Raw genomic sequence first — 24,529 nt, 5'->3', positions numbered from 1 at the left:
AATCGGAGAAAATTCTTTTTCACTCAACGCACAATAAAGCTCTGGAATTTGTTGCCAGAGGATGTGGTTAGTGCAGTTAGTGTAGCTGGGTTCAAAAAAGGTTTGGATAAGTTCTTGGAGGAGAAATCCATTAACTGCTATTAATCAAGTTTACTTAGGGAATAGCCACACTATTAATTGCATCAATAGCATGGGATCTTCTTAGTGTTTGGGTAATTGCCAGGTTCTTGTGGCCTGGTTTCGCCTCTGTTGGAAATAGGTTGCTGGGCTTGATGGACCCTTGGTCTGACCCAGCATGGCAATTTCTTATGTTCTTATGTTAATCCTTATGTTCTTATGTTATGATGAAGACTATGATCCAAGATTGCAATAATTTTTGCCCATGTCTATCTGAAACAAGCTTTTAATTAATTTAATGAGAACACATACAGAATTAGTTACATATTTTTCAGTTATTATTTCTGAATTTTAATATTTTAATGTTGTATGTACAGTACTGTGGATTAATATCAAACTGCTCTGCTATCTACATGTTTCTAAAAAAAATCCTATCTTGAATTAGTTAAGATTAACTTGGATTGCCTAATAAGATCTTCATTCAGATCTGCACATTGACCAGTTTAACAATTTGAACACACTTATGACGTTACGCTGGATTTACAGTATGCAAGTATATTTCCCAAGAGTAGGAAGAGAAACTGCAAGGGATGAAGGTAGTTGGGGTTAACCCATGTGTGTCTCAAATATGGCATGTCCTCTGCCTACAAACACCACTGGCAGTAATTCATAACCAGTTCTTTTATGTAACATATAAACCATTACATAGGTGCAATCTTATTCATACTAACTGTTGATGTTTCTATGACCAACAAATATTTATAGAAATACAGGGAAAACCCTGCGCTGTATTAATAATTATTATGGCTTTTCATACTGTATATCATAGTTCTATTGTGCTGCTAAAATTATACAATCAACACGAAATACATCAGAGAGGTAAAATCACTGACATAAGTCATCCCTGATCACTAGGAGGAGAAAATGTTTTTTACATTCAGGAATGAGGCCAGACCCAAAGCTACAATATTGTATAACGCTGAAGCAAATTGTGAAAAAAAAAATGATTCTTTGGATCTCTGAAAGAAATTAATTTCTCTCTTTATACCCTGAAACCTGATACAGACAAGTCCGTCTTTCCACCGGAAGCCACCATATTTAATAAAGCATGGGCTGATAGAACTACTTTGTTCTATGCAGAGGATAATGTATGTATGTATGAGCGTGTTTTTTTTTTTTTTTTTTGGGGGGGGGGGGGGAGAGGGAGAGGGGAGGCGGGCAGAGAAGCTGGAGATGGTAGTGCTTTCACTTTTCTACCGGAAAAGAAGATTGATATTTATATGAAAACCAAAATCACATTGAAGAAATATGAATGTCTGAGTGAACAAACAAAGCATGAATCTTAGCAGCTGGATTAGAGAGAATGAGCTACCCCTCAAAAAAAAAAAATAAAGGCCATAATAATCAGAGAAAAATAACTCTGTCTGCTATTTCTAGACATGGAAAGGTCCTGTGTATGAAAGCGTAAGGATGTCTGTGCCATGCAGAGAAGCGAGACAATGAAAGAAGCTTTATTCAAAGTTCTAAAGTGCTTTGTTAGTAATGATGGAAATAAACCACATTAGGCCAAAGTACTAAAATGCTTTTCCTTTATTGTGTCAGTTGGGGATAAGCTTAATATATTGAGCCTATTATTTAGTATTCAACATAACAATTTAAACAAGATTTGTGTCCAAATTCAGACTCTAATACTGATACATACAGTGGCATCCTATATAACATGCTTGTGACCTGCAGTGGTGTCATGGACTTTAATGGCCTTGGTTGACAGTTGCTATAGTAAGCCACAGCATATCTGTAAGACATTGCAGATCACTGGCATGCAGCAACAGCTGGCATGGTGCTTTCTATGTCGCAGGGGAAGTATGCTGTACAGAAAATTGCCCAATTAAATTGACTTTCATCTTTTTCCAGAGTGCACTATAATTTGCCTCCATGTAGGTGATATACAATGGTCCAGTAAGTTTGACTATAGCTTTTCAAGCTTTGATACCAGTTAATATTAAGTTGCTTTTGCTGAATGACTGAAGCACAGGGCAGTACTATGCATGTCTAAGGAAGCCCAGTTTCACAAACGGAACAATATTACACTCATTGCTGGAACATTTTACATACTGAAAATTCTGAGGGGATATTAGGCTACCTGGTCTAGGTATTTATTAGCCGTCAACGCCCTTGAAATGCAAAAGTCCTCCAAGACAGAGCACCCCCATCCAACAAATGCTTTATTAAGATTAAAACATCATTACTAAAAGAAATATATTGTGGTTGTCCACTACACATCCTGTTTCCTATGACAGCATTTCACTGGAGGGACACTACTACTCTTTTCCACTAAATGCAGAACTTAGAACTCTCTATGTTAATTTCAAATGTATTCATCTCCCAACACCCAGAAATAAAAGGTTCTATTCACTACAGTGCACTACAGTGCTAACATGTGAAAACATGCGGCTTACTGCAGTTCCCATTATTTTTAATGGAGTCTATTCACTAATAAATGCACATTTTCTACATTAATGTATTAATGCATTTATTGAATAAGTTATGTATAGTTTTTAACTCACTTTTGATGATTTGTATATTTTTGATGAAAGCCTTACACTAGCCATGAAACATAGGAACTCTTCTGCCAAATAAACATGCATAATAATTCTGCTCTCTCTAATGCACAGACTGCCTAGTAACTAGATGAGTTGGACAGTGTCTTCTAAAGAAGGCTCAAAGTTGTAGCTAGCGTGTTTACAAATAGTGCCACAGTTTGTGTGCTTTTAATATGGGTAAAGGCAGTAACTTCCAAAAACAAAGGACATTTTCAAAATTATCTGTTTCATAGAAGGGTTTGATAATTAGATAACAAGTACATTTATAGCCAATTCAGTTCTTGCTTGCTTACCTGAAACTGACATTTATAGTGCAAATTAAAATATCAAGTGTGATGGTAGTTTTAGTGACATGGATGTATATATTTACTGGGAGCTGTAATAAAATCACCAACTCATTTCACATAGGTTACCAAACAATTATCAAATAATAATAATGTTTGGTTATAAGAATATAAGTGCCATTCTGGGTCTGACCAAGGTCCATCAATCCCAGGCTTCAGTCTCTAACAGTGGTCAGTTCAGGTCACAAGTAACCGGCTGATCCCTAATAATTGATACATTTCTTGTATCTCACTCCCAGGATTTTCAGGTCTATCTAGTTAATAACCAGAGTTAGCTGGATAACTTATCCAGCTAACTAACAGGGTCATTCATCAAATCGCATTAGGGCCTTATCGCGGGTGTTACGGCCCTAATGCCTGCGATAAAGACATAACACATGCCATAAATAATGCATTGTGAGATGTGTATGCAAATTCTAAAAATGTAGACAGGAGGAGTTTATGAAAATGAGGTGTGTTTAATATTGTGTGTGATAGTGTAATGCATGCTATAATGCTGGAAATAACTGCACCTTTTTTCCTGGTGTTATGAACAGGATTTGCAAATTCTGTTTTGGAGAGAGAGAAAGAAAAAGAGAGCAAGAGAGGGAGAGAGAGAGCACCTCTCACACATATTGGTCAAATTTTTATACCACTGTAAGAGGAGCTATTCTGAACTCAGGGTGAGGTTTTGGTGGTGGCCTAAGTTTTTTGGGGGGACAGTTTTACATGCCCAGTCAGATGTACGAACAGCACAGTAGACCACAGTGAAAATTTGATTTGGAGTGATGACAGGTACACAAAGATAAGATTTGTACATTGTACTCTCGACCTAGCTTGATGCACCTAATCATCTAGGTGGAGAGTCCAATATACAAATCTCATCTTTGTGTACCTGTCATCACTCCAACTCACATCAAATCTTCACTGTGGTCTACTGTACTGTTAGTACATCTGACTGGGCATGTAAAACTGTCCCCCCCCCCCCCCCCCAAACCTAGGCCACCACCAAAACCTCACCCTGAGTTACTAGTTGCCCCTTTTACAGTGGTATAAATAGTTTACTTATATGAGAGCTTTATAAAGAGTCAGTCTCTCTCTCTCTCTTTCTCAAGATGGAAAGGATATTGTATCTAACCATTCCTTTAAACCTGGTCCATGAGGATTAACTAAGAAAAGTTACTGCTATATTTATCTGATTGATGGATCTGGAATTGGTGGGTGCCATAGACTTGATTTGTGAAAAGGTAAGAAAGCCAAGATGTACAGAGAATCTGATAATGAGAGTCTTACACTAAAACCAGGCTGACTTACACCCCATCTGTCCTGCTTTAAACCATTATTGACTTCTGTTACTGATCAAACAAAGAAGATTGCTAAAGATATTTCAAGAAACTCCACCTGGGTTATAAATTGTTTGTAACTGTCTTGCAGTTTTTTTCTCCAATTGAATATGCATCAGAAGGGTGATAGCATGTCATCAATTCATTATAATATAACTTAAGAAAGTGAACATGCACACGCATGCCACATTCAATGCGAAATCATCACTTCAATGTGCTCTAACATTAAAAGCAGCATAATAAAGATGCCTGTCTTTGAAAGGGCACAACTGAAAATACATACTGCAGTAGCACCATTTTCTTTCTACCCAGAGTTATTAGATCTTACTTTGCACAATCAATTTCTATTTGTCTTCCTCTTTAACAAATTTGTTTTCATCAGCCTCAAGAAAAAACTGAAGGTCATTCCTTTTTCATTTTAAAGATTCCTCATGGATCCTATTCCCATGCATCATATGAATATTGCCTATTCCATTCATACAAAACATATAAGAGTTTCGATGTATAGTATCCCAATATTCCACTTTTATGAACTGACTTTATAATAATAATTTTTGTTGTGAATTTTAAATTCCTCCTGTTAAATGGCATGCTTTTTTGGATATGTTGCTTATTGTAATATCCTAACTCAGTATCAACAAGTAAGCAGTTTCTTAGGCCAGGATTAGTTCCAGTGGTGAAACATGCCTGCTTTTTCTCTCTTTACTATGATCACTGTGGTATATAGGTATTCTTAAATGTTCAATTAAAATCTGTGGAAATATAATGCAGAACAACAATAGCAACATAACAATTGACTCCAGTTTGTTAATGATGACATATTTCAACTTCTTTCTTGCCTCTGTTAGTCGCACCATTCTGATACCTCAGACCTGGATTCATCAAATCATTATAAATATAGCAGAAATGGCACCTGTGATAAAAAAGGGCGTAGTTAGGATAATTTGCAGCCTGCCACATTGCATAGGCAAATAACGCACGTGGCATTATGTCAGAGCACGCGGTATGTAAGCGCATGGTGCATTGTGTGGTACATTATTTTTTCAGTTTATATATCCCGACCTCCAGCAGCTGCCTTTTTGAGAGTGTGTCAGGAGTTTGGAGAGAGGAGGTAGGTAAGTGTTGGAGGTTCTTTCTAGTGATTACTGAGTGAGTTGTCTTGTTTTCTGTTGCCATCTGTTTCCCTATACCTTGGCCTTTTGTCTTCTTTGTTGGAGTGAAAGTGTTTATTTGTTAATCCAGTTCGTCTGTCTGTCTTTTGGTGTGGAGAAGTGAGGAGGAATGGTGGAGGAGGAGTGGTGGAGTGGTGGTGGAGGAGTGGTGTGGTGGAAGAATGTGGAGGAGTGAGGAGGAATGGAGGAGTGTGTATGGAGGAGTGAGGCATGGAGGAGAGTTGATGGACAAGTTGTTTGTGGTGAGGAGGAGTGAGGAGGATGGAGCGTGAGAGGTGTGGGGGAGATAGGAGAGAGGAGAGGGAGGAGGGAGGAAAAGATGGGGGGGGGAGGACGAGGGCACAAGTGCTAGGGGAAGGACAAGTAGGAGTAGGGACAGGAGTAGAGATAGGCAGGAGGGAAGGGATAGGAGGAGTCGGGAGGGGGAAGGGGATAGACAGACGAGGACAAAGGGTGGAGGACGTCAGGCTAGGGATAGACAGAGAAGGCAGAGGGGAAAGGAGTTGGCAAGGGAGGTGCAGGAAGGGGGGAGGAAGGGAGGGGAGAGGGGAATGGGAGGGAGAGTGAGGAAAGGGAAGACACCTCTCCGGAAGTGGAAGTGGCACCCCTTCTGACAGGCAATAGGACGTCCTCATCTCAGAGGGTGCCCTCAGCTCAGAGCTATCAAGTTCAGTATCCAGGATAATGAGAAGGTCATTGCAGGGGTCCTGGAGCATTATGCCATGCTGTTTGGCAACCAGGCAGCCAAGACCTCAAAGGCATCCAAGGGCCAGATCTGGCGCAACATAGCCCAGAGCATTTCTAGGCACAGCGGTGTCCAACAAAGTGGGGAGCAGGTGGCCCATAGGTACTGCGGCTTCAAGGCACAGCTGAAAGCCAAGGTGGCAGCCAGAAATAAATATATATGGTGGACTGGAGGAGGAGCCCCTTGTCCCATCGTCCTCACCCCCATGGAGAAGCATCTCGTGGAAAGGCTGGGACTAGATGACTTCAAGGGCATGGCTGAGTGGTTGGACACCCCGCTAGCTGCAGCTGGTAAGTTTGCCTCACCTGTAATTGGGCAGGCAGCAACGGGTGTACACATGATTTGGTATAAGATGTTCACAATGCTAAGAAGCAAAGTGTACTTCTGATGCCAAATGATAAAAGGATACTTGCTGCCATTGGTACTTATCTTATGTTTTGTTTGCACAGCTCTCACCCTCAAAGCAGCTGGTCCCAGCAAGGAAGTCCAGGGATCAACAGCACAGCAGCCCTTTTGCACAGACCCTTTCTGATAGATGCCCAGACCCAGGTGAGTGAGGAGAAGGAGGAGGAGCAGTAGCAGCCACAGGCTCAGGAGCCATTGCAGATGCTGCAAGCCCTGGGTTCATCCAGCCCACTCAATTTGTCCCTCAACCTCTCTGGCTTCATGGATTAACAGAGCCTTGAGTGGGAGCCTATAGAATTATCACAACCTCAAGCCAGCACACTACAGCACCAGCTTGAAGCACCACGCCCTTGGCAGGAGCAGCCCAGAAAACCCGTCATGCCACATTTGAGGCCTAAATTCCTGCAGTCCACTCCACCATCACAGCAACACCACCAACACTGGCACCAGGCCCGGCACCAGCACCAGCACCAACAACATCTCTGCCACCAACAGAAGAATCCATGCACAAGCAGCTGGACCAACTGGAAAGGAGGCATGGGGTACACCTCTGACACATATGGGCAGATCTAGTTTGCCTCAGGAGGGCTGTAAACAGGCAGAACAAGATCCTGTGAGATCGCAAACACACAGAATGTTATGAAATTGGCCGCAGCAGTCAATAATATGATGAAATTGCTGACACAGAACCTGGAAAGGATGACCGAGCAGCCATCTGAGTCTTCCCCAGCATCACTGGAGTCCACATCCTGCAGCAGTCCCCAGGCTGACAGATGTCCGAGAGGTAGTCCCCCAAAAGAGATGCCCCCCCCCCCCCCGACATGGTAAGGGGCCATAAAGATCCAAAGATTGTGGCATTGATTGCCAAATAAGAAGAGTAGTACCAACTATCCTTGGCGGGCCCCTCTACAGAGTTCCTGTGCCAGCTAGATGAATGAAGCCTGCTGGGCCTGTCCTCACTAAAGTTCCTGTGCTGGCTAGATGGAAGAAACCTGATAGGCCCATCCTCACTACAGAGTTCCTGTGCAAGCACACAGAAGGGATTGTCTACTGTCAGCCATTGTGGGCCAGCAGCCTAACTCTAAAGCCTTCCTTGACGCTCTTTCTGTATTCCATCTTCCTTAATGTGGCCTCCAATCACAGTCCAGCTGTCTCATCTCATGATCCGGATGCTGGTGTCTCATCTCATGTTAGCTCATGCTGCTGCTACCTCCATGTTGCTGTGTCTTCTCCTGGGCCTCCTGACTCCATACTGCGCTCTTTGGTGCTGGTCCTGCTGCCTTTACTTGAACTCTGCTGCCTTGGTCTTAAGGCTGTCCCCTTGAGTGCACTCTTTCAACATGAACTTTCTGGGACCTAGGCCTAGCCTAAGTGCATGTGACATTGCTCTGGGATAGTATATGAGCAGCATAGCAGTAGCTATAAGTAGTTATGCTCTTACAGACTACTAAATCGCATCTGCCAGGCCCTTGCAGTTGAGCTCTGGCTACTAGTGTGGAGCAGGCTTCCAACCTTGAAGCAATTTTTATTTTATTTATTAAGACATTTTATATACCATCATTCCATGTATAGATCACAACAGTTTATTCATAGTTATTACTCAACAAACAAACAAAGATTGGTTATAGAGATGGTATTCATAGACAGGCAATAATATCTATCAAGTGAAATTTTCTAGTACATTTTAATAATTGATCTAGTACTTAAGGCAAAGAGCACGGAAAATTAAAAATGAAATGATAATTTTCACATCTTAGTCAGTGGGTTGTTTTGAGAGTATTACATTCTCTCATTTGATTTATTCTTCATGATTTGATTATTATCTTTTGTCCTTCTTGTCTTTGTGGCTCTGTATATTCTGATGTTTTTAAGCAAATTTATATGCGTTTTTGAAAAGCCATGTTTTTAGCTCACATTTAAATCTTTTTCTGTCTGGTAAAATACGTATCATCTCAGGCAGAGAATTCCAGAGCTTTGGACCCACTATGGAAAACACACAATCTCTTATTTGCATCAGTTGTATGCTCCGTATTGTGGGAATAGTCAATAGTGCTTTATTTTGAGATCTTGGTGTTCTTTGAGGATTATATGGTTGTAGTGCAATCCTAACAAGCCAGCATTATTTATTTATTTATTTATTTATTTGCTTTTTATACCGACATTCAATTCAAAATATCACATCGGTTTACATTGAACCAAATTTTCATCAAATACTATTGAGGACATAATACAGTAAAACAGTTCAAAAACATTAAGTATGGAACTAAAAAACATCAGATTAAAAAAAAAAAAACAACACATAGATTAAAAGTAGATCTATATAAAGAAATAACCTATTGTTCTAAAACAAATTTAAGTATCTCATGAAAATAAAAGGAAAAACCATGGAAAAGGGATGTAATCTATTAAATTTGTTGGGGGAAAGCTTTGATAAAAAGCCATGTTTTAAGGTTTTTTCTAAAGGAAGGTGTAGAAGGGTCGGTCCTTAGTGGTGACGGTAGGGAGTTCCATAGTGTAGGACCAATTATAGAAGCAGCCCGGTTCATAGTAGCTGTTTTGTGAATTTTTTTGCTGAGGGGAATAGTGAGTAACCCTGTGTCTGCTTTATGAATAAGCATAATTATCTTATACTGTGATCTAAAAGTGATAGGAAGCCAATGTAATTGGTTCAAGATTGGAGTAATATGTTCAAATTTTCTACAATTTGTTAAGGATCTAGCGGCAGCGTTTTGAAGCAGTTGAAGAGGTTTAATTGTGGAACCAGGCAAAGCTATTAAGATGGAGTTGCAATAGTCTAATTTTGCAAAAAATTAAGGATTGTAGAACTGTTCTAAAGTCTGGGGGGTGCAGTAAAGGTTTCAGTTTTCTCAGAATTTGAAGTTTATAAAAACCTTCTTTAAGTAGATTTTTGATGTGAATTTTAAAATTAAGCTCTTTATCTAAGGTAATTCCAAGGTCCCGAACTGATGTGGATATTTTATATTTAGGGAATACTGATGGATCTATGGGTGGTGGTGATAACGTTTTGGAGAGAATAAGAAACTCTGTTTTGTTATGATTGAGTGATAGTGCCATTTGAGATAAGATGTTGCTAATATCAAATAGATATAGTTCCCATTGTGACAACGTATTGTTGATGTTATCTTTAATAGGTAATAAAATTTGAACATCATCCACATAAAGGAAGTATGAGAGGCCTAATTTATTCAGATAGTGACATAATGGAAGCATGTAAATATTGAAAAGGGTAGGTGAAAGGGATGAACCTTGAGGGACACCTAGTGGGAGAAGTGTGAGATCCGAAGTATTGTCATTGTAAGATACCTTGAAGGGAACGATTTAAAAGAAAACACTGAAACTATTGCAGAACATTAGCATTTATACCAATCTCTTCTAATCTATGGAGTAGTATCTTGTGGTCAACTGAGTCAAATGCAGCAGAGATGTCCATAAGAGGTTCCGTTGCAATAGTCTAATTTTGCAAATGATGGATTGGGTCAACCAGAGTAGCTAAAAGTGTTTCAGTGCTATGTCCTTTCTTGAAGCCATGTTGGGCCGGAAGTAGAATATTATTGTTTTCTAAGAATTCCATAAGTTGTAAATTAACTATTTTTTCTATAATTTTAACAACTGCACATTTAAATGAATTTGGGAGGAAACCTTGTTCAAGAGAAAGGTTAATGATATCTGTAATAGGCCTAGCTAAACAGTTTAGAATTAGCTTTAGGGATTTAATAGGGAAAGGATCAAGTGGGTGTGCTGCTGGGTTCATTTTATGGAGGATGGATTCCACTTCAGAGGGGGCAATAGTCTCCAAATGTGACCAAGCAGGAGTAATAGAAGATGTGTGTTACGACAAATCAGAGTTACAAGTGAAATTTATTGTAGCAAGCTTCGATATTTTGTCATTAAGATAGTTTGCAAATTCATGACATGATATTGAAGGTTTATCACTTTGAGAGTCGTGATTAATAGGGAGAGTTAATTTAGACACATAATCAAAAAGTATTTTTGGATTATATTGATATTCATGAATTCTTTTAGAGTAGAAATTTCTTTTGGCCGTATTAATGTCAGTTGAATAGATGTAAAGTAGTGTTTTGTATCTATCTTGCAGTTGACTTGTGGGATTCTTTCTCCAAGCTTTCTCAGCATGTCTTAAAAGATGTTTTTTATTTTTTAGATCGATATTAAACCATGGAGTTTTATGTTTTGTTGAAGTTTTTCTTTTTTTTTAAATGGTAGGGCAAATAATTTTAGCTATTTCTGTGTTAATTTTAAGCCAGGAGTTCACTGCAGATAAGGTATTTGAAGTATTTAAATGTTTTAGGGCATCTGGGAGAGTTTTTTCTAGGATCTCGCTAGAACAAGGTATTGTTATTGGTATGAATGATGTTGAATATTATCCTTAATACTTTATAGTAGATTCTGGATTGTACTGGTAACCAATGCAGTGACATCAGCGAGGATGTAATGTGATCATATCTCCTAGATCCTAATAAGAGTCTTGCTGCAGCATTTTGTAATAGTTGTATTGGTTTTAATTGACATGCTGGAAGACCTAAGAGTTACAGTAGTCTAGGTTTGAGAAGATTAGAGTTTGCAATACAGTACGGAAGTCCACAAAAGTTAATAATGGTTTCAATTGATGTAGTATTTGCAACTTGTTGTAACCTGTCTTTATTAATTTGCTGATGTGCATTTTCATTGTAAAGTTCTCTTCTAGCTGTATACCTAAATCCCATACTTGATTTGAGGGATTAATTTGAAAATTACCCAGGTCTAGGGCAGGTAGTTTAACCATCGATGAGTTTCTATTCAGCCAAATGACTTCAGTCTTTCTAGAGTTTAATATTAGTTTAAGTTGTGAAAGATCTTCTTGTATTGCTTTCATATAGGTAGAGAGTATTGAAGCTGTATTTTCAAATGATCTGGAGAGTAGGATGTAAAACAGTATGTTGTCAGCATACAAGAAGAAAGTTACTCCTAGATTTGTCAGTAATTTACACAGTGGGAGCTGTGGGGGGGCTGAGCCTTGAGGAACACTGGAAAGTATCAGATATATGGTTGACCAGTTTGAATTGGAATGTTCTGTTAGGTAGAAATGAAGAGAACCATCTGAGAACCCTGCCACCAATACCAATGTTTCTCATCTGATGGCATAACAGGTTATGATCCTACAGTGTCAAAGGCGGTTGTTAAGTCAATTAGCACAAGACAATAAGATTCATCTGCAACAAGCCCTCATAAAACTGAGTGAGTCCATTAATGAGGAGAGTGATGTTTCAGCTGAGTGATGTTTTCTAAATACAAATTGTTTTGGGGAGAGAATATTTTGATCTTCCAGGTGATTTACAAGCTGGGATAACATTGCTTTCAAAAGCGTTTATGAGAAAAGACAAGTAGGATATTGGATGATAGTTGTCCTAATTGTCAATTCTACCAGTCTTATTTATTAGGATCAGCTTTATCATTGCTTGTTTAACTCATTTGGAACAGTTCCTTCTGAGAGAGACAGGTTAATTAATGTTGGATTGTCTGAGTGATAACCCCATTTACTTGTTTCAAGGAACTGGCTGGAATTGGTTACGTGGGTGAATGCAGGATTTATTTTAGTAATGATTTGACTAATTTCCAGTTTCGATACTCTGTCGAATGTGGACCGCTTAACCATGACATTTGAATTTTCAGGTGTTTTTGTTGGAGAACAGATAAGGAATTGTGTTTTCATCTTATTGATTTTGTCTAAGAATTCAGTGGCATATTCATTGCAAGCGGCCTTTGTGAAGTTGTACTTTCTCAAGATGGAAGATGTTGGGTCTTTAATTAAATGTTTAACAACCTCAAAGAGCAGTTTAGTGAATCTGTTGGCATAGTAATCTTTTTTTGATTTATTGGTTGGTGTATGGTATTTTGTAAGAAAAGATTTATATTTTCCTAGGGATTCAGCAGATGGGCATTTCCTCTATTGTTTCTCTAATTTTCAAAGGTTCTGTTCAATACTTCTTAATTCATCATTGTATCAGAGGTTCTTATGTTTGGAGTTATTCCTTTCTTTGCTAATATTTTTCATCTTGACAGGATTAAGGTTTTCATCTGTGTCATTGACAATCTCATCCCAGGAATCATATGTCAATATGGACTTGGTTTGATTTAGTTCATGCAGCTTATTTTCTCTTGCTTCCGCAAGTACTTTCATCTCTATCTTTTTCCTGAAGATAAAAATAAGCTTATTATCTATACTGTTATGGATATGGGTGATGAAGGCTATTACCACCTTTATTAATTGGTGATCATACCAGGGCAATATCATGTGCGAAGTATTGATTAGGCAATTACTAGTATTAGCAAAAATTAGGTCTAGCGTGTGAACTGCTTTATGAGTGGCTTTTGAGACAAATTGTGACCATCATAGGGCTTCCATTGCTTCTATAAACATTTCACTGGCTAAGGTTCTCAGTGTTTTGTCTACATGGAGGTTAAAGTCTATAATTAATACATGTTCTGGTGATGGAAACACCATAGCAAATAATTCAATTATTGGTAAGAAAACTTTATAGTGTGCCTGGGGGACAGTAGATCAGTCCTGTGTTTGTTTGTGGAGATTTTAGAATTGCAGCCTCATAGGCTGGGTTACTTTCTACCTTGTAAGGTACTAGCTTGAGGTTTTTTTTTTTACTAATTATTACTAATTATTAATTATTAATAATTCCTCACAGTTTCCTCACCTTTTCATATGGGTCTTGGAAAGTGAAATATATCATAGTTAGCATTCGAAATTTGGTTTAAGTGCACATTATCTTTGTCATTCAGCCAGGTTTCAGATATGCAAAATATAGAGGGATTTAAATTCTCTAGCAGATCGTTAATTAGAGGAATTTTTTTTTTATAGAGATTGAACATTCAATAGGAGAAGAGTAAACATGAAGCAGGAAGAGAGTGAGGAAGAGTTGTTTCTTTTCGTGGGGAAGATCAGTTTTGTGTTCCTTCTTTGCTTCTTTTTTAGGGCTTTCTTTCTTAGTTTTCCATTTAGACCAAGTCCTAGTATGGGTTCAATAAAGCATATTTGATCCATTACTGTAGTAGCATTAGCCAGCAGCTTTCCAGAAGGCTAGTATATAGTAGTATAGGTACTTTGGGATTGCACGTCAGGTGCACACGAAGGGGCACAGAAAGGGGCAAGCTCCTTTGTCGTGCTCCTTCAATTACACACCAAGGGTGCATTCCTCTCAGTGCAGGCACCTTTGGCATCACCGCTGCAGTGTTCCTTGGTCCTCGGTGGGTGGGCAGTGGGCAGGCGGTAGGCAGTCCTCGTCGGCACAGCGCTGGTGTCTCCTCTCTGCAGCCACTGCCACTGCCACAGGGACTGCCGATGGAGAAGGCCTGGAAGGTAGGTCTGAAGGGAGCCGCCGGTGAAGGAGGCAGCTATGCCCTGCTGCCTTCAGAGTCATCACTGCGGTGTTCCTGTTTTAACTGAAAAGCAGTACCTCATGGTGTGATTGCGAATGTCCCTGCCGGCTCTGCAGTTTGTCCTCCATATAAATCAATTTGTGATGCCAGAACAGGGAATATGCTAGGCCACCAACATGCACAGGACACTACTTCTGGCTGAGGTGTGTGAGGCTTAAGACAAACTATGGCTGGCACTCTGGATGACGCTTCACTAACCAGTCACACACTTCATTAACTAGTAAGATTTAAATAGCTCCCAATGGGAGGATAGGGACAGGGCCATTTTGAAATTTATTGTAGAAAGTGTATAGTGCCTGCTCACACACCAAGCTTTAGGGCTGGTGCATTATTTGCAGTCACAAGATTAGCAGGCCTCTGCAGCATGGGGAGAAAAAGCCAGGCCCGGGGACAATGGGATGCAGACGTAACTATATAAGCCACTTGTCATGGCAGCGATGCTTTTCCTCCCCCCACCACCACCCCCAGCCACCCCCATGTCCATGCCGTTTGCCAAAAACACATAGCCAAAGATGAAATATAGAAAGAAGTATCTCTCTTACCTAGAAGCAAATCATCACTGCACAGGCATCCTCAAAATTTTCACACAGACCCGACTGCCTAAATATAAAGGAATCATACGCAACTCCCGGATTCCTGGCCACCACGTCAAGGATGCACATTCGAGCATCACAGACCACTTGCACTTTGATGGAGTGGAAGAGCTTGCTGTTGCAGTATAACTCCTCCCTCTCATGAGGTGGAATGATGGCCACATGAGTGCAGTTGAAAGCTCCCAGAACATTGAGAAACTTTACAAAGGCATAAAAGCCTCTCTTCAAGTCCATCAAGTCCTGCCTGTCCCGGGGGAATGCTATGTAGTGATTAATGTGGTCAGAGACTGCTGTGATGACTTGGTCTAGACTTAATGAAAAAGAAGTTTGGGACATTTCTCCCTTAACCCCTACTGTCATTTGGAAGGAACCAGTTGCTATGAAATGCAGGATGGCTGACAGTTTGGTGAGGCCAGTCACAGTGTGGGAACTATTTTTGACGAAATCCAAATCCCATAAGAACATAAGAAACTGCCATGCTGGGTCAGACCAAGGGTCCATCAAGCCCAGCATCCTGTTTCCAACAGAGGCCAAACCAGGCCACAATAACCTGGCAATTACCCAAACACTAAGAAGATCCCATGCTACTGATGCAATTAATAGCAGTGGCTATTCCCTAAGTAAACCCGATTAATAGCCGTTAATGGACTTCTCTGTCCTGGACCTACGCAGTGGGTATTAGCAAATACGCATGAGCAAGGTTGATAAGGAGAAAACCATATTTACATGTCCGCTAGGGTTTTTTACCAATTTAATTGACTCCCCAAGGGGGTCTCAAGTGTCCCAGCTATGTTTCAAAGGTTAATGAAGAAGACTGTGGGGGATATGAATCTATTAGAAGTACTAGTATTTTTGGATGATCTGATAGTCTTCAGGAAAACCCTAGAGGAGCAAGAAGAAAGGCTAATCAAGGTACTTGATTGGTTGGCATAGTGTGGCCTAAAATTATCATTGGACAATTGCAAATGTTGTCAAGTTGAGGTTAAGTATGTTGGGCATATTGTTTCTAAGGAGGGAGTGGCCACAGACCCTGATAAGATAGCTGCCCTCACCACCTGGCCCCGTTCAGCCAACCTCAGAGAGTTACGTTCCTTTCTTGGATTTAGAGGTTATTACAGACAGTTGTGAAAGTTTATTCAAAGATTGTAAATCCATTGTTGGGACTGATGCATGGTTATCATACTTGGGAACTCTCTGGATTTGGCTCGGAGACTCCGGAATTCTAAAAGAATTACTGGGTCTCCGGACCAATACTGGAAATCTCCAGGTGCTGCAGCAAAACCAATCTGCTTGGACCCGGAAAGAAGAAAGGAACATCATTGGTCTTGTGCGGCTGAAAAAGGAGGAACTTGAGAGTGATTTCTATCATCTTCGGACCTTTTTAACTCTTAACTTTGCTTCCTCATGACACCACCTGCTCCTGCACAGCCTGTTTCCTGTATCCAGCCACTTGCCCGCCCCATCCTGTTTGCTTGGCCAATCAACATTGTGATTTCCTGCCCGTGCATCAAACATGGAGTAAGAAACAGGCAGTGTCCACTTGCGCAGCTCAGGAGGAGAAGGAAGAGGCTGTTGCAGCTCCAGGAGCCCAAGGGGGGAGAGGGAATGAATGAGCATGTCTGTGAGAGTGAGTATGTATTTATGTATTTATGTAGGAAGAAGAGATCTGAGAGTGTATGTAGGTGAGTAGGAGAGAGCTGAGTGCAAGTGAGCATGGGTGTGAAAGTGGAAGAGGGAGAGACGTGAGTGAGTGTGTGTTGGTGGGAGAATGGTAGAAGTAAAGGTGTAAATGGACGTGAAAATGTGAAAGAATGAGCAGTGAAAGTAAGTGTGAACATGTAAGAGTGCTTATGAGAGCAAATTAGTGAGCATCCGGTCCCACTGTACAGTTGCCCCCCCCCCCACCCCCGCTAATCCATGACAATCTCAGGGTGACTGGAAGTCAAAAGTTCCCAGGTATGGTGGATGTCCACTCATGAACAAGAAGCAGAAGCATAGTATGTTTGACAAGAGGAAATATTACAAAGTATCACAGTCCTTTGGTGTAAGATGGACTCAAAAAGGTGAGGTTGCTTTTAGAAGGCCATACAGTGTCTGTGTAAGGCACCAGTTCTTGCTTTTGCTGACCCAGGCAAACCCTATGAACTGCATACAAATGCTTGCCTGGAGGGCTTAGAGGCAGATTTATATCTGCCACATCCAGAAGGACTAAGACCTGTGGCCTATACAAGCCACAGTCCGAGAAAAACTGAGAGAAACTACACTGCTTATAAACTGGAGTTCTTAGCCCTTAAGTGGGCGGTAGTGGACAAATTCAGGGATTACCTATAAGGGGTTGAGTTTAAGGTGAAAACAGACAATAATCCACTGACTTATGTTTTTCAACTGCAAAATTAGATGCAACTGGGCACCGGTGGTTGGCAGCATTATCCCTTTACAAATTCAGTTTGCAGTACAAAATAGGGATAAGAATGCACTGTTCTGGCGGCCCCAGAGGGGTGAAACTACCCAGGAGGATTGATACAGTTTATCAGAGACTGGAGTGGTAGCAGTATGTAACCCGGTGGGGAATGGGAGAAAAGGTGATACTGAGAATTTATGTCATGCTGCAGACAGCTTGGGGACCCTCCCCCCCTCCCCTGACAGCATTCTCCATGCTTACTGTGATGTTGTGTCTTTGATTTCCACTAACATGACAAGATTGACTTTGCAGGACATTCAACAAGCACAACAGACTGATCCCTTATTGGTGTTGTGCTCAGGGTCAAGGAGAGGAATCTGGGGGCACAAGCAGTTCATCAAAGCCACCTAGACACTCAGTTGCTAATCAGAGAGTGGGATCACCTATTTGTATGGAATCAGGTACTGTACAGAGAAAGGAAAAATACCAATTCGGGTCATCCTAAAGAACTGTGTTTATCACAAAAATTCCACAAAACTGTGCTACAGTCTCTCCATGATGACATGGGGCATATGGGGGCAGAGAGGTTCCTACAACTGGTGAGGGACAAGTTCTATTGGCCTAAACAAGCACAATAAGTTGAAAAAAATTATAGACAATGTACTAGTTGTATAAAAAGAAAGACCCTACCGCACAGAACAGCAGAGATGGTAAACATTACTAGTCAAGGCCCTATGGAGTTGGTGTGTATAGACTTCTTGACTTTAGAAATGGACTCCCAGCGTAAAGAGAACATTCTGGGTGTGACAGACCATTTCACTAGGTTTGCACAGGCATACCCCACCAAGGACCAGAGAGCAAAGACTGTTGTCCGAGTGTTATGAGAGAAATTCTTTGTGAACTCTGGACTCCCAACCTGGATACACTCTACCAGGGGAGGGATTTTGAAAGCAGACTAATTAAAGAGATATTGCAGGTAACTGGGTTAGGAAGTCAAACACCCTTCCCTATCATCCCCAGGGAGAACCCCAGCCTGAGATGTTTAACAGGACACTTCTAAACATGTTGGGGCCATTGAAGCCAGCTCAAAAGAGTAACTGGAGCCAGTATATGAGCTATTTGGTCATGCTTACAAATGCACATATAATGTTGCTATAGAGTTTTCACCTTACTTTCTGATGTTTGGGTGAGAGGCCTGGTTGCCAATTGATCTGTGTTTTGGGGTTTCAGTAGATAAGCCATTACCTCAGACTGTTCAAAGCTATGTGAAGAAGCTAAAAGAACAGTTGGGGGCAGCCTATAGGTTGGCTGCGGAGTCTGCCTATAAACTGAGCCAGAGAAACAAGCACCAAACTGACCAGAAGGTGAGGCAGAATGATTTGATGGCAGGGGATAGGGTACTCTTAGGAAACTTGGGAATGAATGGGAGATACAAAATTGCTAATAGGTGGATGTCTAACCCCTATGTTGTTGAGGAAAAACTGAACAATCTGCATGTTTACTTGGTAAGGCCAGAGTGGGGTGAAGGACCGGTAAAAACAGTACATAGAAACCATCTCCTGCCCATTGGACAGTTGGTATTTCCCCTAGGGGAACCCCAAGCTATAGCTGAACCCCTCCACCCTGACCAAGAAGAAGGGGGACAGTAAGACCTGAGAACCAACCTCATTGGGAGTTTGATAGGAATCCCCATCAGGAACTGGTAGGGACCCCTGAGTATCCACTGGAAGACAGACATAGTGGACAAGATAGTGAGGTTTCAGAAGGAGAGTTAGATGGGGGAAATATGAGGTTCATCTGGGAGACACATTGGAGAGGCCATACCCCTAACCAACAAGCACATGATGGGGACTTAGGTAGTTCCCAGGGATGGAAACCCAGGAGAGGAAAATCTAAGAAGCCCCCAAGAATAATGTTAGGACTGAGGGAAGTACAGATGGCAAGAGAAGGATGGACAACCTGGAAGAAGAGAGGGAAAGATGTGCCACAGATAAGATTCACCCCCAGAGAGAATCAGAGGATGAGGAATTGGTTCCACTGCCACCCTGAGAGTCCTTAAGGACAGGCAGGGCTATGAAGCCCACAGTAAGATTCACCTATGATAGCCCTGGAAACCCAGTGAATGTCCCCCTGACAATAGCACACAAACAGGTGACTGCCTATTATCCAAAAGTAATGAAGAAATGCCTTGAGACTTTGGGCTAAAGGGGAGAAGCATGGAAGACGGTGGTTTCTTGTTGAGGACAACAAAAACTTTAAGTGGGAGAAAGTGAAACCCACCACCTAAGGGAAACAGAAGTTAAAGAGCATGCTACCATTTAAGTGAACTGCAGCAGAGAAAAAAAAAGGACAATGCAGCTATGCAACATGAGCCACCAGCCCAGGAAAACCAGAATGAGAATGAAAAGCTTGCCAGACCCTTACTGTAAAGGTGCTTAAATGACCATTGAATAGATGGGTTAGAGACTCAGGGTAGGGGATTTTCATGTCACAGCCCCCCCCGGACTACTGTTGATAACTTGCAGTGAAATATCACTTTAAATCGAAAGATAGCAAAATCCTAAATTACAGAACTATGACTGGAAAAGTCCTACATTGGAGAATTCTAAATGAGGGTGGGATTTATGAGAGAAATATACTGAAAAAACAGTCCTAGGAAGCATACAGATTCTCACCCTGCTTAAGAAGGAGAGTCATACCCTTGGATGGGTACCCAGTTCTCATACAACAGAAAAAAAATACAGGCAGGATATAAGGGTGTGTACATATTCTCTTTCCATGGTCCTGCCTGGGTCTTGGCCTTTTGGCTGAGAAAAGTTGACCCGTCCAGCCTGGGTAACAGCAAATGAGTGGCCATGAGCTTAGTGGAGCTAAAATCACTGAAAGCTGAGACGGCAGAGGGCCTGAATCACTGAATACTAAATAAGTCATGAGCCTAGTAAAGCTGTAAACCCAAGCCAGGGAAAGCCCTCCTACCATGGGAGAAGAACCGAAGGACAGCGGTAGAGCTGGAGGAGGAATGGTTCCCCAGGAAGAAGGGGAACACAGTGGTAGATTGGAAGGTGACTCTGGATCCCTCTTGAGCAAGGGGAACCCAGCAGCAGATTAAGCAGTCCCCAAGGAGGGAGTGGACCCAGTGGCAGATCGAGCAGCTCCCCAGGAGGGTATACACCCCAGCAACAGACCAGGAGATGGAGTCAAGTCCCCAGGAGTGCATGGACCCCAGCAGTGGCATGGATCTTTCAGCAGAGCAGAAGCAGCACCAAGGAGATAGCAGTGGTTTAGATACAATGGACCCCCAGGCCAAAACTGCCCACCAGCCCAGTTGCATCTTTTCATATTGGTAAGACTTAGGAAAAAATGGGGAGGATAATAACAACACTTGATTAATTGGGAACTCAAGAGGTCCCTTCTATTCTTTATGGTGGTATACTGTGGGGGCCAACAACCCCAAATTGCCAAATATTAAATGTTCTTGCTACCTTGTAGAAATGTATATAGTTGTGTGGCCTGAGACTATTAACCACAAGTAGATAAGTGTGCTGTTTGACATCCTATTAGCAATGTACATAGTCATGTAGAAATGTATATACTTATATAGACTAATAAACCTGTACAAATTTGAACATACTGCCAGCCTTGTTCACAGTCCCATTTGTTTTCCTGGGGTGAAGGGAGGGAAATCCCACCCACTAACACCTTCTTCCCAAGGTGGAGGCACCAGACACCAAGAACGTGAGGAGCGACTGAGTCTGCCTTAGGGAGGGCTCCTGCCAGGCAGGTCCCAGACCCAGGAATGTCGCGTGAGGTAAGCGGCCAAGGGGGCATTACATTGAGGTGGTTGTTGTTGTTCCACTTGTTGTCTGCGGCGAGCCTCCTGAAGCATCCAGTATCCCCCAACAATTAAACTTGCCACAAACATTATGGCTTTAGGAAGCTAGACTAGGTAAGAACAGGAGTTTTTATTGTGGTGGGAAGGCCTGCTAGTTGTGTCCATTCTTATGATAATTTTTATTGCGTGTGATAATCACTGCAAAAATACCTGTGATCCACGATATTGGCTGCAGGAGTGCGATAAATAGTTTTTTTCACTGTACCGCAAACAAAAAATGTTGTAGTTATTTCCAGCGTTAAATCCCGTGATAGTGCGCATCACTCTATCGCACTCCAAGCTAGCAAAACCTCATTTATATTTACTCCACTCAAACTCCTCCCACTCGAATACTCAATGCTTAATTTGCATACACATTTTGCGTTGCATTATTTATCGCGCACCTTATGGCGTTATTGCATGCATTACAGCCCTAACGCAAAATGATAAAGGACCCAGTCAGTTTCTAATGTATACTGCTGTAACATAATAAAACTGCTACTCTGCTTTCAGTTAAGTAAAAACAAAATTAATTGGCATAGATTAAATGGCAGGAATATCTGAAAGACACCATGGACTTGATCTTATCTCAGCTAAATAACGAAGAATGGAGAATCCTCCTCTCACACTTTCTGAAGACCATTTGACAGATACTGTAAGAGTTACTCAGTCCAGTTTCCTTTTGTGCTCCAGATGTTCTAACTAAAAAGATTGTGCCTAGTTTCATTTCCGATCCTTTCCTTTATTGTTCTGACAGTTTTCTCCTGCTTTTAGGGGCATCCAGCTCACTTAGAACCAGCTTCAGTTGTATTATGATATCATGAACCAACATTTGCAACTACATGGGTCTCCCTTGGCTATTTTGCAACTGCCCACCTAACCCACACATTGCAGTGACAGTCCATGGCCAGAGGCTACGGACTGTATTTTTTTCCAGAACCCAGTGTGTGTGCTCCCTTAATCTGGATAGTAGGTGTCACCTCTGACTGATGGCTGACACTCCCACTCCTCAAGGGAAGGGAACTCCTGGGGGAATTCTGCACACAATATTTTAGAATTCTCAGGACTTTGTTTAAATAACCATCATAATCTTGGTCTTTGTATTATAATTACTTTATATATATCATTATAGAAAAAATATTATTTCTCAAAGATATATAATAATAATAATAATTTTGAGCTGAATTTCCTCATCATAACGCCCTACCCTTTACCTCAGATTACTCTCTCTTTCCCCCAGGCTCAACCCTCCCCTCCTCTCCTCCTTTTGGCTAATTCCCTCCTCCCCACCAGTGTCCTCCCAAACTCTTTCAAACCCCCCCGAGATTTGTCTCTCTGCCAACCAGGTTCAACCTCCCTCACCCACTTCTTTCTCTCTTCTCTATTCCATAGCAAGACCCCCTCCTTAGCTCCCTCTCTACTTCTCCCACCCCATTCTTTCTCCCTTCATCCTCCAGCAAGGCCCCCCCCCAGTTTTTTCTCTGCCTCCAGGCATGACACCCGCTCCTCCAGCACTCTCTCTGTCTGTCCTCTCACCTTCCCCAGCTCTCTTTCTGCCCCTATTTTCTCTCCCTCTCTCTGCCCTGCAGCTCTCTGCCTACTTCATCTCCCACTCTCGAATCCCATCCCTACAAGTTCTTTTGCTCTCCTCACCCTCAGCAAAATCCCCAGCTTTCTCACTTTGCTCCTCCTCCGTCAGGCTTGAAACCCCTCACTCTCCCTGCTCTCCCAACAAGACCTTCAATTCCCTTTTTTTTTTCTCTCCTACCCCTCAAGTTCCTCTCCAGCTCTCTCTTAGGTTTCACCTCCACTGCTCCTTTCTCAATCTCAGTGACATGGGTGGACACCCACCATTCAGTCTCTTCTCTTTGGGCCTGTATAGGTAGATGTTTTCTCTGTTGCTTCTTCTTTCTGGCTGTGTAGCCAGCACTGCAGTCTCCTGGTTGATTCTAGTGCTGAATTCTGCAAGACGAAAGCAAAATTCTGCACAGGAGGGTACATTTTTTGAAAATTATGCATTGTGCAGAATTCCTCCAGGAGTAAATGTTGCTTCCACTACATTACCAGTGGCAGTTGACTTTGAGCAGAAGCCGGGCCCAGAAATTGAAGCTGGGTCCACTGAGCTTCCAAATTGGCCCTCCACTTCTTTTAAAAATAAATATGTGAAATCTGCCCAATGACAACAAATGATAATGTATCTTCATAACTATAAATATTACTATGACAACTTTGCATCTATAGTGTAACAGCAATAACAGGAAAAAGTGTTGACTTTGGGCTCTAAATTTAATTTCTTGAATAGCTAGCTAACTTGTACCATAAATATGGTGAACTACATTTCAAAGGTCTTCTTTCATTTAGGTTGAAATATGATAAGAAGAATAACCTGATAATTCTCATGAAAATGAGCTTTTGGCTGAAATATTAATCTGGCTCAACTGTATAACAGCTCCAAGTATTTATGCTCCTTCCATATCCTGTGAAAGCTGCAACATCACTCTGGAAAATGGTTGTGTTTTGACCTATTGCAGGAGAGCAAGCAGATGAAACAAAAATACAGCCAGCAAAGAAAATGGGTATCAGTTTCTACGAGAACTACTATTTGCTTCCTTAATATGTGGGCACATTAAAAATATCTAAGTATCTCTGCTGTGTTTGATGTTCTGCTATTTTATGCTGGTTTTTGTATTTTGGTTTTTATAGTGTTTATTTCTAAAAGCTGGACAAAGTTTTGCACTTCAATAAATTTGATATCACATATCGATACTGAGAATTTATCATGAAGAAAAATCCTAGCAATGGTGCTAATGGTTAAAAGACACTGGAGTTAGTAATCATCATCATTATCATCGAATATTTATAATTTGCTTTTCTAGCCTGGGAGTTCAAAGCGAGAAACAGAGTAGGATTATTTTATACTGTAACATCATAGTAGAGTTCATAAATTGGTATCATAGGCGAACTGAGTGGTAGTGGGTTACAGAAAGGGCTGCTGAATACAGTGCAATATACAATAATTCCAGTAATTTAGAAGAGGGGTGAGGTACAGCATAGTAGGTTAAATATAATACACTTACTGGTTGGGATTACTGGTTGGGATTAGCATAATAATGTTCAGTGGTTAAGTAACATACAAAATAGGGTTCCAATGTGGTTATCTAAAGATGGGGACCGTAACTTTCAATCTGGTGTGCAGGGGCACATTTGTGCACATAAGTCGGCCACACCCAGGGACACAGATATTTTATAACTTGCACGCATGTCACAAAATAGCCTGGCAGTGTGCATATGTGTGCTGAATTTTAAGTGGGCATGAAAATCCCATTTCCACCTCGTAAATTGGGCAATTTTAAAAGGGGCGTGAGCAGACACCATTCCCAGTTTTACCAGTTCATTCTCAGTTCATCTAGTTAAGAGACTGGTCCTCCAAACCCCCACTAGTTTATTAGCCTGCACGCCCCCCAGTTAGTCCTGACCCTTAAAACC

The 24,529-nt window shown here is 41.3% G+C and overlaps 1 long non-coding RNA gene across 2 annotated transcripts in view; it reads left to right on the top strand.

The window, feature by feature from the left end:
- LOC115087307 overlaps positions 1-23,799 on the top strand; it is an 89,965-nt gene extending 66,166 nt beyond the window's left edge. The window contains exon 3 of one of the 2 annotated variants that reach the window (XR_003855495.1): positions 23,405-23,799. This is a non-coding gene — a long non-coding RNA (uncharacterized LOC115087307). Of the gene's footprint in view, positions 1-1,182; positions 1,268-23,404 lie in introns of those variants that run through there. The other variant, XR_003855496.1, reaches the window with a different exon arrangement.
- Positions 23,800-24,529: the final 730 nt, after the last annotated feature.

The sequence above is a fragment of the Rhinatrema bivittatum genome, chromosome 3 (assembly GCF_901001135.1).
Source record: "Rhinatrema bivittatum chromosome 3, aRhiBiv1.1, whole genome shotgun sequence".
Classification (NCBI taxonomy): Eukaryota; Metazoa; Chordata; class Amphibia; order Gymnophiona; family Rhinatrematidae; genus Rhinatrema; species Rhinatrema bivittatum.
The sequence above is the reverse complement of the archived record's forward strand: the minus strand, read 5'-3'. Positions and strand labels throughout refer to the sequence as shown.